The sequence below is a fragment of the Bombina bombina genome, chromosome 1 (genome assembly GCF_027579735.1).
Source record: "Bombina bombina isolate aBomBom1 chromosome 1, aBomBom1.pri, whole genome shotgun sequence".
NCBI lineage: Eukaryota > Metazoa > Chordata > Amphibia > Anura > Bombinatoridae > Bombina > Bombina bombina.
In genome coordinates, this window is record NC_069499.1 from 1,324,401,757 (window position 1) to 1,324,419,090 (window position 17,334).

The window sequence follows — 17,334 nt, forward strand, 5'->3', positions numbered from 1 at the left end:
TTTAAAGAGACAGTAACGTTTTTGTTTTAAAACGGTTTTTGTGCTTTATTGACAAGTTTAAGCCTGTTTAACATGTCTGCCTTCAGATAAGCTATGTTCTATATGTATGAAAGCCAATGTGTCTCCCCCTTCAAAATTGTGTGATAATTGTGCCATAGCGTCCAAACAAAGTAAGGACAGTACTGCCACAAATAATGAAATTGCCCAAGATGATTCCTCAGATGAAGGGAGTAGACATGGTTCTACATCATCTCCTTCTGTGTCTACGCCAGTTTTGCCCACACAGGAGGCCCCTAGTACTTCTAGCGCGCCAATGCTTATTACCATGCAACAATTGACGGCTGTAATGGATAACTCCATAGCAAATATTTTATCCAAAATGCCTGCATATCAGAAAGCGCAATTGCTCTGTTTTAAACACTGAAGAGCAGGAGGGCGCTGATGATAATTGTTCTGTCATACCCTCACACCAATCAGGAAAAATTTCTCAACAGGCTGAACCTGATGTTGTGACATTTAAATTTAAATTAGAACATCTCCGCGCACTGCTTAAGGAGGTGTTATCTACTCTGGATGATTGTGACAACTTGGTCATTCCAGAAAAATTATGCAAGATGGACAAGTTCCTAGAGGTTCCGGTGCACCCCGACGCTTTTCCTATACCCAAGCGGGTGGCGGACATAGTGAATAAGGAGTGGGAGAAGCCCGGCATACCTTTTGTTCCCCCTCCTATATTTAAGAAATTATTTCCTATGGTCGACCCCAGAAAGGACTTATGGCAGACAGTCCCTAAGGTCGAGGGGGCAGTTTCTACTCTAAACAAGCGCACTACTATTCCTATCGAAGATAGTTGTGCTTTCAAAGATCCTATGGATAAAAAATTGGAAGGTTTGCTTAAAAAGATTTTTGTACAGCAAGGTTACCTTCTACAACCCATTTCGTGCATTGTTCCTGTCATTACAGCAGCGTGGTTCTGGTTCGAGGAACTAGAAAAGTCGCTCAGTAGAGAGACTCCATATGAGGAGGTTATGGATAGAGTTCACACACTTAAGTTGGCTAACTCTTTTATTTTAGATGCTGCTTTGCAATTAGCTAGATTAGCGGCGAAAAATTCAGGGTTTACAATTGTGGCGCGCAGAACACTTTGGCTAAAGTCTTGGTCAGCGGATGTATCATCCAAGACAAAATTGCTTAACATCCCCTTCAAGGGTAAAACTCTCTTTGGACCAGAATTGAAAGAGATTATCTCAGACATAACTGGGGGAAAGGGCCACGCCCTCCCACAAGATAGGCCTTTCAAGGCCAAGAATAAGTCTAATTTTCGTTCCTTTCGTAATTTCAGGAACGGACCGGCCTCTAATTCTGCATCCTCTAAGCAAGAGGGTAATGCCTCACAGTCCAAACCAGCCTGGAAACCGATGCAAGGCTGGGACAAGGGTAAGTAGACCAAGAAGCCTGCTACCACTAACAAAACAGCATGAAGGAGTAGCCCCCGATCCGGGACCGGATCTAGTGGGGGGGCAGACTCTCTCTCTTTGCTCAGGCTTGGGCAAGAGATGTTCAGGATCCCTGGACGCTAGAAATAGTTTCTCAGGGTTATCTTCTGGGATTCAAGGAACTACCCCCAAGGGGAAGGTTCCACATGTCTCACTTATCCTCAAACCAAATAAAGAGACAGGCATTCTTACATTGTGTAGAAGACCTGCTAAAGATGGGAGTGATACACCCAGTTCCAATGACGGAACAAGGAATGGGATTTTACTCAAATCTGTTCGTAGTTCCCAAAAAAGAGGGAACTTTCAGACCAATTCTGGATTTAAAGATCCTAAACAAATTTCTCAGGGTACCATCGTTCAAAATGGAAACCATTCGAATGATTCTACCCACTATCCAGGAAGGTCAATGTATGACTACCGTGGATCTAAAGGATGCGTACCTACATATTCCTATCCACAAAGAACATCATCAGTTCCTAAGGTTCGCCTTTCTGGACAAACGTTACCAGTTTGTGGCCCTCCCATTCGGATTAGCCACTGCTCCAAGGATTTTCACAAAGGTACTCGGGTCCCTTCTAGCGGTTCTAAGACCGAGGGGCATTGCAGTAGTACCATACTTGGACGACATTCTAATACAAGCGTCGTCCCTTTCAAAAGCAAAGGCTCATACAGACATCGTTCTGGCCTTTCTCAGACCTCACGGATGGAAGGTGAACATAGAAAAAAGTTCTCTGTCTCCGTCAACAAGAGTTCCCTTCCTGGGAACAATAATAGATTCCTTAGAAATGAGGATCTTTCTGACAGATGTCAGAAAGACAAAACTTCTAAGCGCTTGTCAAGTTCTTCATTCTGTTCCACGTCCTTCCATAGCTCAGTGCATGGAAGTAGTAGGGTTGATGGTTGCAGCAATGGACATAGTTCCTTTTGCGCGAATTCATCTAAGACCATTACAACTGTGCATGCTGAAACAGTGGAATGGGGACTATACAGACTTGTCTCCAGTGATTCAAGTAGATCAGAAGACCAGAGATTCACTCCGTTGGTGGATATCCCTGGACCACCTATCCCAGGGAATGAGCTTCCGCAGACCAGAGTGGGTCATTGTCACGACCGACACCAGTCTAGTGGGCTGGGGTGCGGTCTGGGAATCCCTGAAAGCTCAGGGACTATGGTCTCGGGAAGAGTCTCTTCTCCCGATAAACATTCTGGAACTAAGAGCGATATTCAATGCTCTCAGGGCTTGGCCTCAGCTTGCAAAGGCCAGATTCATAAGATTCCAATCAGACAACATGACGACTGTTGTGTATATCAATCATCAGGGGGAAACAAGGAGTTCCCTGGCGATGAAAGAAGTAACCAAAATAATACAATGGGCGGAGAATCACTCCTGCCATCTATCTGCGATCCACATCCCAGGTGTGGAAAACTGGGAAGCGGATAATCTGAGTCGTCAGACATTCCATCCGGGGGAGTGGGAACTCCACCCGGAGATTTTTGCCCAGTTGACTCAATTATGGGGCATTCCAGACATGGATCTGATGGCGTCTCGTCAGAACTTCAAGGTTCCTTGCTACGGGTCCAGATCCAGGGATCCCAAGGCGACTCTAGTGGATGCACTAGTAGCGCCTTGGACCTTCAACCTAGCTTATGTGTTCCCACCGTTTCCTCTCATTCCCAGGCTGGTAGCCAGGATCAAACAGGAGAGGGTCTCGGTGATCTTGATAGCTCCTGCGTGGCCACGCAGGACTTGGTATGCAGACCTGGTGAATATGTCATCGGTTCCACCATGGAAGCTACCTTTGAGACAGGACCTTCTTGTTCAGGGTCCATTCGAACATCCAAATCTGGTCTCCCTCCAGCTGACGGCTTGGAGATTGAACGCTTGATTCTATCAAAGCGTGGGTTTTCAGATTCGGTGATTGATACTCTGGTTCAGGCCAGAAAACCGGTAACTAGAAAGATTTACCATAAAATATGGAAAAGATATATCTGCTGGTGTGAATCCAAGGGATTCCCTTGGAATAAGGTAAAAATTCCTAAGATTCTTTCCTTTCTGCAAGAAGGTTTGGATAAAGGATTATCTGCGAGTTCTCTAAAGGGACAGATTTCTGCTTTATCTGTCTTACTACACAAACGACTGGCAGCTATCCCAGATGTTCAAGCATTTGTTCAGGCTCTGGTTAGGATCAAGCCTGTTTACAGACCTTTGACTCCTCCCTGGAGTCTAAATCTAGTTCTTTCAGTTCTTCAAGGGGTTCTGTTTGAACCTCTACATTCCATAGATATTAAGTTGTTATCTTGGAAAGTTTTGTTTTTGGTTGCTATTTCTTCTGCTAGAAGAATTTCAGAGTTATCTGCTCTGCAGTGTTCTCCACCCTATCTGGTGTTCCATGCAGATAAGGTGGTTTTGCGTACTAAGCCTGGTTTTCTTCCAAAGGTTGTTTCTAACAAAAATATTAACCAGGAGATAGTTGTACCTTCTTTGTGTCCGAATCCAGTTTCAAAGAAGGAACGTTTGTTACACAATTTGGACGTAGTCCGTGCTCTAAAATTCTATTTAGAAGCTACAAAAGATTTCAGACAAACATCTTCTCTGTTTGTCGTCTATTCTGGTAAAAGGAGAGGTCAAAAAGCGACTTCTACCTCTCTTTCCCTTTGGCTTAAAAGCATCATCCGATTGGCTTACGAGACTGCCGGACGGCAGCCTCCTGAAAGAATCACAGCTCACTCCACTAGGGCTGTGGCTTCCACATGGGCCTTCAAGAACGAGGCTTCTGTTGATCAGATATGTAAGGCAGCGACTTGGTCTTCACTGCACACTTTTGCCAAATTTTACAAATTTGATACTTTTGCTTCTTCGGAGGCTATTTTTGGGAGAAAGGTTTTGCAAGCCGTGGTGCCTTCCGTTTAGGTAACCTGATTTGCTCCCTCCCTTCATCCGTGTCCTAAAGCTTTGGTATTGGTTCCCACAAGTAAGGATGACGCCGTGGACCGGACACACCAATGTTGGAGAAAACAGAATGTATGCTTACCTGATAAATTACTTTCTCCAACGGTGTGTCCGGTCCACGGCCCGCCCTGGTTTTTTAATCAGGTCTGATGAATTATTTTCTCTAACTACAGTCACCACGATACCATATGGTTTCTCCTATATTTTTCCTCCTGTCCATCGGTCGAATGACTGGGGTGGGCGGAGCCTAGGAGGGACTATATGGCCAGCTTTGCTGGGACTCTTTGCCATTTCCTGTTGGGGAAGAGATATTCCCACAAGTAAGGATGACGCCGTGGACCGGACACACCGTTGGAGAAAGTAATTTATCAGGTAAGCATAAATTCTGTTTTTTACCTCAGCAGAAGGTAGGTGAAGAAGTGAGTTGCTCAAGATGTTCTCTTCTGTGAGATGGGTTCTAAGACCGATTTGAGCTCAATTTTCCACTCCTAGAGCTACTCTTTGGACAGATGGAACTTTATGGAGTATTGGGTAGTGGCACAATTACACTCAGTGGGAGTAAGTCACGGGCCTACCACAGGTGTCGCGGGGACCGGTCCCTTATTATTGCTTGCCTTTGTGTGCGTGCGGCTGCTTCTGTTGACCATGTTGTCTGGTGCGAGCTTGTCAGCTTTTTAACATGCTTTGGTTTGTGCGAGCTAAGCTTTTTAGTTAGAGCACTTCAGCTTTCTATGCATTGTTGTTGGTTAGCGCTAAAGGCTTTTTGTCTATACTAGTATTTTTTTTCAATTCCCCTTTACGCTACCAGGCCATGTCAGTTTTTTTTATTCCATTCCCGCCACATTATTTAGTTGCTTAATAGCGCTCCTCTATTTGCATTGTCCTTGTCTTTTGGAGGGGGTTGGATTTTCAAATACTTTCAAGAGCTGCTTATTTTCTGGGTGTAATTGTGTATTTATTTGCCTATTTTTCTTTGTGGGATTGTTGTATTTAAATCCTTGATTATTTGTCTTCCGCATTAATTTTATTTTCTGAGGTTTATAGTTTTATACCTGTTTTTTACATGCATTCTAGATCTGTCCCCACTATTTATTTTAAATATTGGTTACTTGGAAGCTAGATCCACTGAACACTTTCCTTTTAAGTGGGATTCTAGCAAGGTTATTGACCTATTACCCCCCTGCTCAGCCTTGCAATTCTTTTATGTATCATTTAAAGGGACACTCAAATCAAAATTAACTTTGATTCAGACAGAGCATGCAGTTTTAAGACACTTTCCAATTTACTTCGTTATCAAAGTTTGCAGTCTTTTTATATTCACTCTTTCTGGGGAACAAGATCCTACAAGCTCACAGGGTGTACATATAGTAGTCTGTGATTCGCTAATGTCTGTCACGTGATACAGGGGACCGAAAAATGGGAGAAAAATTAATTTGTTAGATAAAAAATCTACTGCTACTGCTAATTTGAAATTCAGATTAGGTGCTAATCATTGTCTTTTTATTATAAACTTGTTAATTATGCAATTCAACTACATTGAGTGGTCTTTTAAAATCAGATCAATGCTGCTATTGCGTCTAAGGGTATCTGTAATCCCTCTCTTTTATACAGGGGAGTTCTTCGGATTTTGCTCCAGGATTTAAGGATTTTGTATGTTCAGCTGTGTCTGAAATGTTGGCAGGATGCCCAGTCCAAACACGTGTGTGAGCTTTGACACAAGGTCTTTTAATATGAAATTTGCCATTTCCCTGGACTATAGACAAGGCAAATCCTGCTAACAAAATGACAGTTTAATACATGAGTTTTGTCTGCAGATATTTGTAACAATAGATTTTTGGGCTCCACTTTAAAGTGGCATTAAACACAAAATAAATGATGTAAGGAAGAATATTTAGGTGGCCATGCAACGAAGTTGCAGGACAACCTATTGTTATTGTCAAGATTATTATTAGGTGGCCATGCAACAAAGTTGCAGGACAACCTATTGTTATTGTCAGGATTATTATTATTATTATTATTATTATTATTATTAAAGTAAAATAACGTGAAGACAGCTGGTCCAAATTTTAAAAGGTTATAATTGTACAATTAAACATATTACAACAAAAATGACAACAAGTCACTTTACAGTAATACAGAGTGTGTGTGGCGCGCAGCATTAGATAGCAACAATGTCTCTCTTTTATAGGGCATGTTCTGTGTTTCTTCACAATCATCACCTCGTGGTCTTCTTATCTTGTCCATACAAACTTTGGGTGTTACTGTAGCTGAAAATACTTACTTTGCATATACAGCAGTTTCTGTACTAGCTGAATTGACAAGTAAATGTAACTGTTTAAAAATATCACTTGTCAGTCCCTTATAACACATAAGTACTGAATTAAAAATATTTTTCCTTAACATTTCTCACCCTTTTGATAATTTTATTATCACATGTATTTATCTATTATCTTGCGTTTATTATCACACCATTATTACTTTGTGTCTCTTACTTGACTAACTAACAACGTTCCTATCTGGAAATGACCCCTTAAACAGACTGTATATCACTGAGTATACAGATAAGCTACATAGACAGTGGGATGCTGAGCATCCATTCCAGATCTGCCTACATAGTTATTATTTCCTCTAAGCATTCACACATCTTTATTGGTAACACGCAAACACAAAATATACAATCTCTATCTAAACAGATAACAACAGCAGCCAGAACTGCATCCCTTCACAGGCCTAGGTCCAAATCCTGTAGTAGGCCCAAAGCTGATGAGGTGCAATTGTGGGACCCCCTTGCAGAGATGAGATCTTCCACCTGTCTCCTAAAATGACTGGAGGGTCTGCAGGGAAGGCAGGTAGCTGAACTAAGTTATCAGTCGGTCATATCTCTGGCTGTTGTATCATCACCCTAAACAATCCGTATCTTCATCTTTTTCTGCAATGAGAAACACAAATCATTAACAATTTCCAAACAATTAGTCACATTAGAATTACTCCTATCACTACCACTATGGGTTTTAAAAGATTTGTAAGCATATTTTTAAACCAAGTTCCAATCGTTCCCATCCTTCCTTAGCTATATCTTTAGATCTTTGTTGTAACTCTTTTACTTTATTCATGTGTAAAACTTGTAGTCTCATTAATAATCCCATCCATAATACTAGCATATTTGTTAATTCTATTTGCTAGCTCAATTCCCCAACCTGTCCAGGCAGGAAACCACATCCAGACTTTATGTGCAGATGAGAATAATTCTTACTTATACCTTGTTTAAGGACCATTGGAATAATCTTACCATCTTTCCCAGCCATAGTTGAAACCATCTCATATTGTTATAACTGAGTTTGACAGGTCCATTCATCATTGTCTGTCTGTTCAAGACAGGCACACCTAGTGGTACACAAAGCTTTTAAGTTGAACAAAAACATAAACTATTAGAATCAGCAGTTACTGTATCACATGGTACTTTGTTAGGTTCCAAATGTAAAGGTAGCATTTCTACAATCTGTTTCCCCCACATATACCTTGGGCAAACTAAATATGCAACCTTTCATGTTTGCTATGTAATTAACATGCATTGGCCCAAGACACATTATAGGTGTAGAAACTGTACCAGCAAGTTCTAAGTATGTACCTTGATCTGAGATAGCATTATGAACAGAGTGATCTATATCTATTTGAACAACATAGCTGTAATCTGTCACATTTAAATCATTCATTGATATTGGTACACCTATTAAAGGGATTCCTTTATGATTGGCAGGAACATGAGAGCATATCCAACAGTCTGTGGCATTCAGTTGCTTGGCGGTTTGTTAGTGTAAAAGCCAGATGGAATTTGTCCGTTTTCACCCTTCACTGGTATATATATAGAGGTATAAAACACAAAGAAAAGGACACAGAAAAAAACAGGACAATATATGCATCTTGGCAGTTAGTTAACCCACTTTGTCCCCAGTGGTCTCACCCTTTTGACACAGGTTTTTATCACCGGCCTGGAAGTTCACTTTCTTATAGTGAGAGGCGTGTATCCAGTGTGGTTTCCCTTCCACTTTGACTGAGGTGGGTGTTGTCAGTAACACCTGGTATGGGCCGTCAAACCGGGGCTCTAAGTGTCTCCTCACGTATCTTCTTATCACCACCCAGTCTCCAGGGTGCAGGTGATGAGTTCCAGTTATTTGTTCTGGATCTGGTAATGAAGAGAAAACTTTTCCATACAAATTAGTCAGTTTCTCATGTAGCTGAACAACATAATCAGTTAGAGAAGCATACTGCCCATGTAATTCTTGTGGAAAGAAAAGACCTATTAGTGGTCTACCAAACAAAATTTCAAATGGCGAAAGTCCATGCTTTGCCTTTGGGGTGTATCTTACTGCAAAGAGGGCTAAAGGTAAGGCTTGTACCCAAGTAAGTTTTGTCTGCTCACAGATCTTAGCTATTTTATTTTTTAAAACACCATTGGCTCTCTCTCTACTTTCCCAGACGATTAATCTGCAACCCTGTCATCATTTCTGCAAACACTTGCCCAGTAAAATGAGTCCCTTGATCAGATTCTACTGTTTTCAGGTAAACCATATCTGCACACAATTTCAGTTATCAGTTTTTTTCTGTTACACCTGCTGTTGCCTTGTCCTCCAGCCAAGAGGAAAACGTCTACACACACCAAAACATACTCATACACACCACATTTGGGCAGCTGAATATAGTCTATTTGCAGGTTTTTACAAGATGTTTCATCTCCACCTTTGTCAATTTACCTGGAGTGTATTTAGCACACATCATGCATTTCTTGCACCATTCAGTTACAAATTGTGAGAAACCTGGTGCAAACCAAAATTTATTAACACTTGCAATCATTCTTGCAATCATTCCCCCTTTGGAAACATGGGAAGGGAGATGAGATAAACTGGCTAAAACAGGATATAGCACTGTAGGTGCACATAATCTACCATCCCCATGTTTCCAAACCTCATTTTCCAGTTTGCAACCAGCATTTTTCCACTTTCAAATTCTCCATAGTTGCAGAGGACTGTTGGAGTATTATGAGAGCTGCCTTCTTGGCTGCTTCATCTACCCTATTATTACCCATAGTGATACAATCTATTGCTCGCTGATGTGCCTTTAATTTCATAACAGCTATAGCTCTTTTGAAAACGCTGCGGTCTGTTCCAGTGTCCACCAAACACTCCACAAAATGGTATGGCATGTCAGAGAGGGTCAGGCGAACAAAGGCATCACCCCCTCTGCTCTCAGACATGATTGGTAGCACTGGAAGCTGAGTCCATCAATTGTTCTCCCACAGTTATAACATTTACCTTTTCTGGGTTCCCCCTCATTTATCCCTTAAACTGTTTATATTGGGGTTTCCCAGGGCACACACTGGCATTACCCTTAGTGTTTTCTTTTTCTATACTTCTTCTATGTTTCTTTGTATTGAGCTCGCTAATCTCATTAGTGCTGGGACTGATTTATATCGCCAATCACAATGGGCGGAAACCAATTGAGAAACCAATTTATTATGGATTTCTTTATTCAGTCCTGACACCAATGTGGCAGTGAGCATTTTTCCCATACCTTAGTCATCAAGGTTACCTCTCCTTGGGGCATATACATCTTGCCATGAGGTGGTATTGGGCACATAAGATACTACAGTCAAAACTCGGGGCACAAATTATTTTCCCCAGCAATACTAAAACCCAACAGTTTCCTTTTATTACTTAGAACAATTTTCCATTTCAGGTCTATTAGCAAAATATCATTATTCACTTGATATTCTTTATTAAAGGATCAGCAAGGCACCACTGGTAGTCAGCTGAACACATCAGGTAAACCAAAGAAAAGGTCCATCTATGTGCAGCCTACAATCAACAGCTAGCTCCCAGTAATGCATTCCTCCTCCCAAACCTACCTAGAAAAACATACATATATATATATATATATATATATATATATATATATATATATATATATATATATATATATATATATACACAGTATACACATACATACATCTATACATACATCTATATATATATATATATATACACACATATACAGCGCATACATACACATAGATATACATACACATATACATCACACATGTACACACTGTGACATAAATATTCACACTCTCACACACATGTATTTACTATCAAATACACTTACAAAGATACTCACTGACAAACTAGCACACAGATTCTACACACTCTACAAAAAAATGCACACAAACCCCAGGACTAGGGCACATAGTCCACAAGGCCTTGGCATACAGTCACAAATGACAATAGACAGCTAATTGCCAGTACCCACATACAATCAGACCCACAACCAATTATCTAACCTTATAAATGCAAGGGCTACCATTAGCAACCAAAAAAACTTTCAAGGGGGTAAGTACTAGTGGTCTATCAGTAGTGAAAATACTTGAGAGTAGTAAAAATGTAATTACTAAAAAAGTAACTAGCAAATCAGACCTTTTAAAGATTCACTACTAGAATCTTGTGTATATTTTAATTTATATTAATTCTACTGCAAAGATATATCACTAGGACCATAATGTACAAAGGGACAATGTATGGCTATTGCAGTGTCACTTATGCAAGTCACAGTAGTGCTGGCCTTTTAAAACTCCAGTTAACCCATATAAATACCAAGCAGGAATGTAAAAGCCCTAAATGCCCTCAAACATAGCATACACTCTTATGTCTTTTGATGGAAGACTTGCATATGTGTGTGTGCAAAACATACATAATCTTACATTTTAATTCAGTTGAACAAAACTTTTTAACAGCACATAAAGTCTAGGACAAAAAAGGGTTAAAAAACAACAGGAGGGAGGGGGGGGGGGGGTTGGAAGCCCCCACCCAGTACAGCAGCTGCAGCACACATCAGAGAAACTGGATTTTAAACCTACTTTGTCTTCTACAGAAAAGATACATTGGGCTGTTTCTTATAGGATTCTACAGTTATTTTTATAGAGATTTTGCTAGTGGAATAATTCAAAGGTTCCCCCTTTGGAAACCCAACATCCATTCCCTTAGTCAGCTTGCACCATTCATGTAGATGCCAGCTGACCCACATACCATATTCTTTATACATTTCCTCCTGTGGGCTATTGAGGAAATTTTGGACGTCCATTGCTTAAGGATGACCTCATGTCACCCTTTCTAAGAATCGTTTCTCATAACCCAGTTATGATGGAGGGGACTCTTACCCTTCTCTCTCGACTCTTAGCAATACTGTGGCTGTCAGGGAAAGTCCCACAATATAAATCCCACACTATAAATCCCATACTAAAAATCCCTCCTAATTTTCCAACAAACCCAAATAATAAACAGTAGGGAGACAAATCCTAAAAGTACTTGGCCTCTTATATCATCAAAATCAAACCATGCTAGGGGACTTACATCAACAGTTTTATATATCATTAGAGACAAGTCTACTACAGCTCAGGGATGCGCCCTTCAGTATAGGAGCGTGCAAGCTAATTCCTTTGCTGTACAGACAATTTTAGTAACAGTTTACTTAACAAACACAGAAAATAGAAAACATTAGTCTCTGAGGACAGTAGAATCCTCTTACTTAACACACCACTGCTCCCACTTGCTTTCTCCGCAGAGGGGCGTCTTGGAGCAGTACATTCACACGCCATAAAGGACCTCTTACACTCACACATTCATAACAAAAGATGTTAAAACATAAAACATAAAATACAACTGTCTCAGGTTCTTGGGAGTTTGTACTCACGACAGGACAGAGGGTTTAGGAATCAGAGGATAGGAGAGCAATTTGAGAAACAAAGGTTCTCACCTTTTTGGCGCCTGTGGTCTCCTGTCCTCATAGTTCCAGTCCTGGCTCCGTCCACAATCGCTTTCAAACTCCCGGGTTTCGGCACCAAATTGTTAAAGTAAAATAACGTGAAGACAGCTGGTCCAAATTTTAAAAGGTTATAATTGTACAATTAAACATATTACAACAAAAATGACAACAAGTCACTTTACAGTAATACAGAGTGTGTGTGGTGCGCAGCATTAGATAGCAACGATGTCTCTCTTTTATAGGGCATGTTCTGTGTTTCTTCACAATCATCACCTCATGGTCTTCTTATCTTGTCCATACAAACTTTGGGTGTTACTGTAGCTGAAAATACTTACTTTGCATATACAGCAGTTTCTGTACTAGCTGAATTGACAAGTAAATGTAACTGTTTAAAAATATCACTTGTCAGTCCCTTATAACACATAAGTACTGAATTAAAAATATTTTTCCTTAACATTATTATTATTAGGTGGCCATGCAACGAAGTTGCAGGACAACCTATTGTTATTGTCAGGATTATTATTATTATTATTATTTTTTTTTTTTTTAATTTTTTTTTTATTATTATTATTATTCCGCCACTTTTTCTATTGCCCATAACTTTTGAACTGCTAAAGCAAAGCTCTTGAAATCAGGTATGCTGGTACAGCCTATTGCTCTGCTACATCTCATGCAATATTTAACTCATAGGTCATAAGGTTACGCAGCCATATTGCTTTTTGCGACAAATTTCGATAAACACTTAATAATCTTTATCTCCGGAACTGCTAATGTTACAACTTTGAAACTTGCTGTGCTCAGTGCTGCTATGAACTAGATTTGCCATTGCTCAACAGAAGTGCCTTGGTCACATGATGTAGCAGCCATCTTGCATTTTGCGAAAATTTTTAAACATCATCTTCTCTTAAACCGATTAGTGCAATAAAGCGCAATTTTGCACATGTGCTCCTTGCAAGGTCCTCTACCAAGTTTGTTAAAATTGCGATTTTTCCATAATCAACATGGCTGCTGTGAGACATTAACCTTTTTATCGCCATTTAATTGCGTAATTTTGCACTTTATACATTAGTTTTACAATGTTTAACAATATTACAGTGTAATAGACACATGATTACACAGTCATAACCCTTAAAGACAATATTGCAGTTAAAATTTGCATTGCGCAATCGCCTTCGTGAAATAAAACATTTGCAAATTTTCATGAAACTTCTACAAATTGTAGAGGTCTATAGTGATCATTAGTATGAGCAATTTGAAAGCCATACATTGCATAGCTTGGCGGCCATTTTGTTTCGTATGCGCCATTTTTACAAACTATAAAAATCTTCTTCTCCGAAACCGCTTAAGGGACAGACTTGAAATTTTGTTTATAGAGTTATCTTATGACTAACATTCAGATTTGTTCAAGAGAAGTTGATAGGTCATGTGGTTTGGCAGCCATTTTGAATTGTTCAAAATTGCTTAACGATATTTTTAAACTAATAATAAAACAAAAACCGTTTTTCAAAAATGCTTTATTTTTGCCGTGTTTATTGACATCTATAGTGAGCAATATTGTGCGTAATATAGAGGCTGTATATCTTACGATCGGGCAGCCATCTTGGTTTAAGCGAAAATTTCGAAAGTCTATTTTCTCTGCAACCGCTTATGTAAGAACTGTGAAATTTGCTGTACAGTCTTATATTGTGACCTAGATTCAAAATTGTTGATTAGGAGAGAATCAGTCACATGATGCGGCAGCAATATCGTTTTTATGTTTATCGCAGATTATTTGTAATTCAATACTGCCTCTTTTGAGTCAATTGCTCATAAAACACAAATTACTTATGCTAAACTCTTGAAATCAGGTATGCTGGTACAGCCTATTGCAATGCTTTATCACATGCAATATTGAACTCATAGGTCATAAGGTTACGCAGCCATATTGTTTTTTGCGACAAATTTCGAGAACTGCTTAATAATCTTTAGCCCTGGAACTGCTTAAGTTGCAACTTTGAAACTTGCTGTGCTTAGTGCTGCTATGACCTAGATTTGCCATTGCTCAACAGAAGTGCCTTGGTCACATGATGTAGCAGCCATCTGGCATTTTGCGAAAATCTTTAAACATCTTCTTCTCTTAAACTGCTTAGTGCAATAAAGCGCAATTTTGCACATATGCTCCTTGCAAGGTCCTCTACCAAGATTGTTAAAATTGCGATTTTTCCATAATCAACATGGCTGCTGTGAGACATTTAACCTTTTTTATCGCCATTTAATTGCGTAATTTTGCACTTTATACATTAGTTTTACAATGTTTAACAATATTACAGTGTAATAGACACATGATTACACATAGTCATAACCCTTAAAGACAATATTGCAGTTAAAATTCGCATTGCGCAATCGCCTTCGTGAAATAAAACATTTGCAAATTTTCATGAAACTTCTGCAAATTGTAGAGGTCTATAGTGAGCATTAGTATGTGCAATTTGAAAGCCATACATTGCATAGCTTGGCGACCATTTTGTTTCGTATGCGCCATTTTTACAAACTATAAAAAATTTCTTCTCCGAAACCGCTTATGGGACAGACTTGAAATTTTGTTTATAGAGTTATCTTATGACTAACATTCAGATTTGTTCAAGAAAAGTTAATACGTCATGTGGTTTGGCAGCCATTTTGAATTGTTCAAAATTGCTTAACGATATTTTTAAAATAATAATAAAACAAAAAACGTTTTACAAAAATGCTTTATTTTTGCCATGTTTATTGACATCTATAGTAAGCACTATTGTGCGTAATATGGAGGCTGTATATCTTATGATCGGGCAGCCATCTTGGTTTACGCGAAAATTTCGAAAGTCTATTTTCTCTGCAACCGCTTATGTAAGAACTGTGAAATTTGCTGTACAGTCTTATATTGTGACCTAGATTCACAATTACTCATTAGGAGAGAATCAATCACATGATGCGGCAGCAATATCGGTTTTATGTTTATCGTAATTATTTGTAATTCAATACTGCCTCTTTTGAGTCAATTGCTCACAAAACACAAATTACTTATGCTAAACTCTTGAAATCAGGTATGCTGGTACAGCCTATTGCAATGCTTTATCTCATGCAATATTGAACTCATAGGTCATAAGGTTACGAAGCCATATTGTTTTTTGCGACAAATTTCGAGATCTGCTTAATAATCTTTAGCCCTGGAACTGCTTATGTTGCAACTCTGAAACTTGCTGTGCTTAGTGCTGCTATGACCTAGATTTTCCATTGCTTAACAGAAGTACCTTGGTCACATGATGTAGCAGCCATCTGGCATTTTGCGAAAATCTTTAAATATCTTCTTCTCTTAAACTGCTTAGTGCAATAAAGAGCTATTTTGCACATATGCTCCTTGCAAGGTCCTCTACCAAGTATGTTAAAATTGCGATTTTTCCATAATCAACATGGCTGCTGTGAGACATTAACCTTTTTATCGCCATTTAAATGCGTAATTTTGCACTTTATACATTAGTTTTACAATATTTAACAATATTACAGTGTAATAGACACATGATTGCCCATAGCCATAACCCTTAAAGACAATATTGCAGTTAAAATTTGCAATGCGCAATCGCCTTCGTGAAATAAAACATTTGCAAATTTTCATGAAACTTCTGCAAATTGTAGAGGTCTATAGTGAGCATTAGTATGTGCAATTTGAAAGCCATACATTGCATAGCTTGGCGGCCATTTTGTTTTGTATGCGCCATTTTTAAAAACTATAAAAATCTTCTTCTCCGAAACCGCTTATGGGACAGACTTGAATTTTTTTTTATAGTTATCTTATGACTAACATTCAGATTTGTTCAAGAGAAGTTGATAGGTCATGTGGTTTGGCAGCCATTTTTAATTGTTCAAAAACGCTTAACGATATTATTAAACTAATAATAAAATAAAAACCATTTTACAAAAATGCTTTATTTTTGCCATGTTTATTGACATCTATGGTGACAATTATTGTGCATAATATGGAGGCTGTATATCATATGATCTGGCAGCCATTTTGTTTTATGCAAATATTTTGAAAATCTATTTTCTCTGCAACTGCTTATGTTAGAACTGCGAAACTTGCTATATAACCTTATATTGTGACATAGTCACAGTTGTTCATGTTGAAGGAATTGGTCACAAGCTATGGCAGCCATATTGGTTTACGTGAAAATTTCAAAAACGTGTTTGCTTTCCAACCGCTTATGTTAAAGCTGTGAAATTTGCTGTATAACCATATATTGTCACCTAGAGTTACATCTGATCGGTATGAAAGTATTGGTCATATAGTGGGGCAGCCACCTTGAAAAACGCAAAAATTTCGAAAACGTGTTATCTTTGCAACTGCTAATGTTAGAATTGTAAAAACTTCTATAAAGCTTTATATTGTGACTTAGCTGCTTGTATGTCATTGCAATGTTGATGCGCATGGCCACCTCTATCGCTGCTTGCAGCTATATTTATTATTATTATTCCGCCACTTATTCAAGTGCTTATAAAAACAACAGCATAACTCAAAAACTCATGAAACTTGGCACTATGCTAAAGATCTATGCTGTGCATAATCCTTTGCAAAATAAATCTCATAGGTCATGTGATCTAGCAGCCATATTGCTTTTTGCGACAAATTTCGACAACCGCTTGAAAATCTTCTTCTCCAGAACCGCTTATGTTACAGCTGTGAAACTTGCTGTGTGTAGTGCTGTGCTGACCTAGAATAAAGTTTGTTCAAGAGAAGTGATTTAGTCACATGACCTAGCTGCCATTTTGAATTGTGCGAAAATCTTTAAACATCTTCTTCTCTGCAACCGCTAAGTGCAATGAAGTGCAATTTTGCACATGTGCTCCTTGCAAGGTCCTCTGCGAAGTATGTTCAAACTGCGAATTTTCCATAATCAACATGGCTGCTATGAGCCATTCGCCTTTTTATCGCTGTTTAATTGCGTAAATTTCCACTTTATGCATTATGTTAACACTATTTAACTATATTACAGTGTAGCAGACACATGAGTACACATAGTCATGACCCCTAAAGGCAATATTGCAGTAAAAATTTGCACTGCG

The 17,334-nt window shown here is 39.0% G+C and overlaps 1 protein-coding gene across 3 annotated transcripts in view; it reads left to right on the forward strand.

The window, feature by feature from the left end:
• The window catches only part of PHKB (phosphorylase kinase regulatory subunit beta), a 1,109,273-nt gene that overhangs the window by 63,208 nt on the left and 1,028,731 nt on the right, over positions 1–17,334 (forward strand). The window lies entirely within an intron of this gene.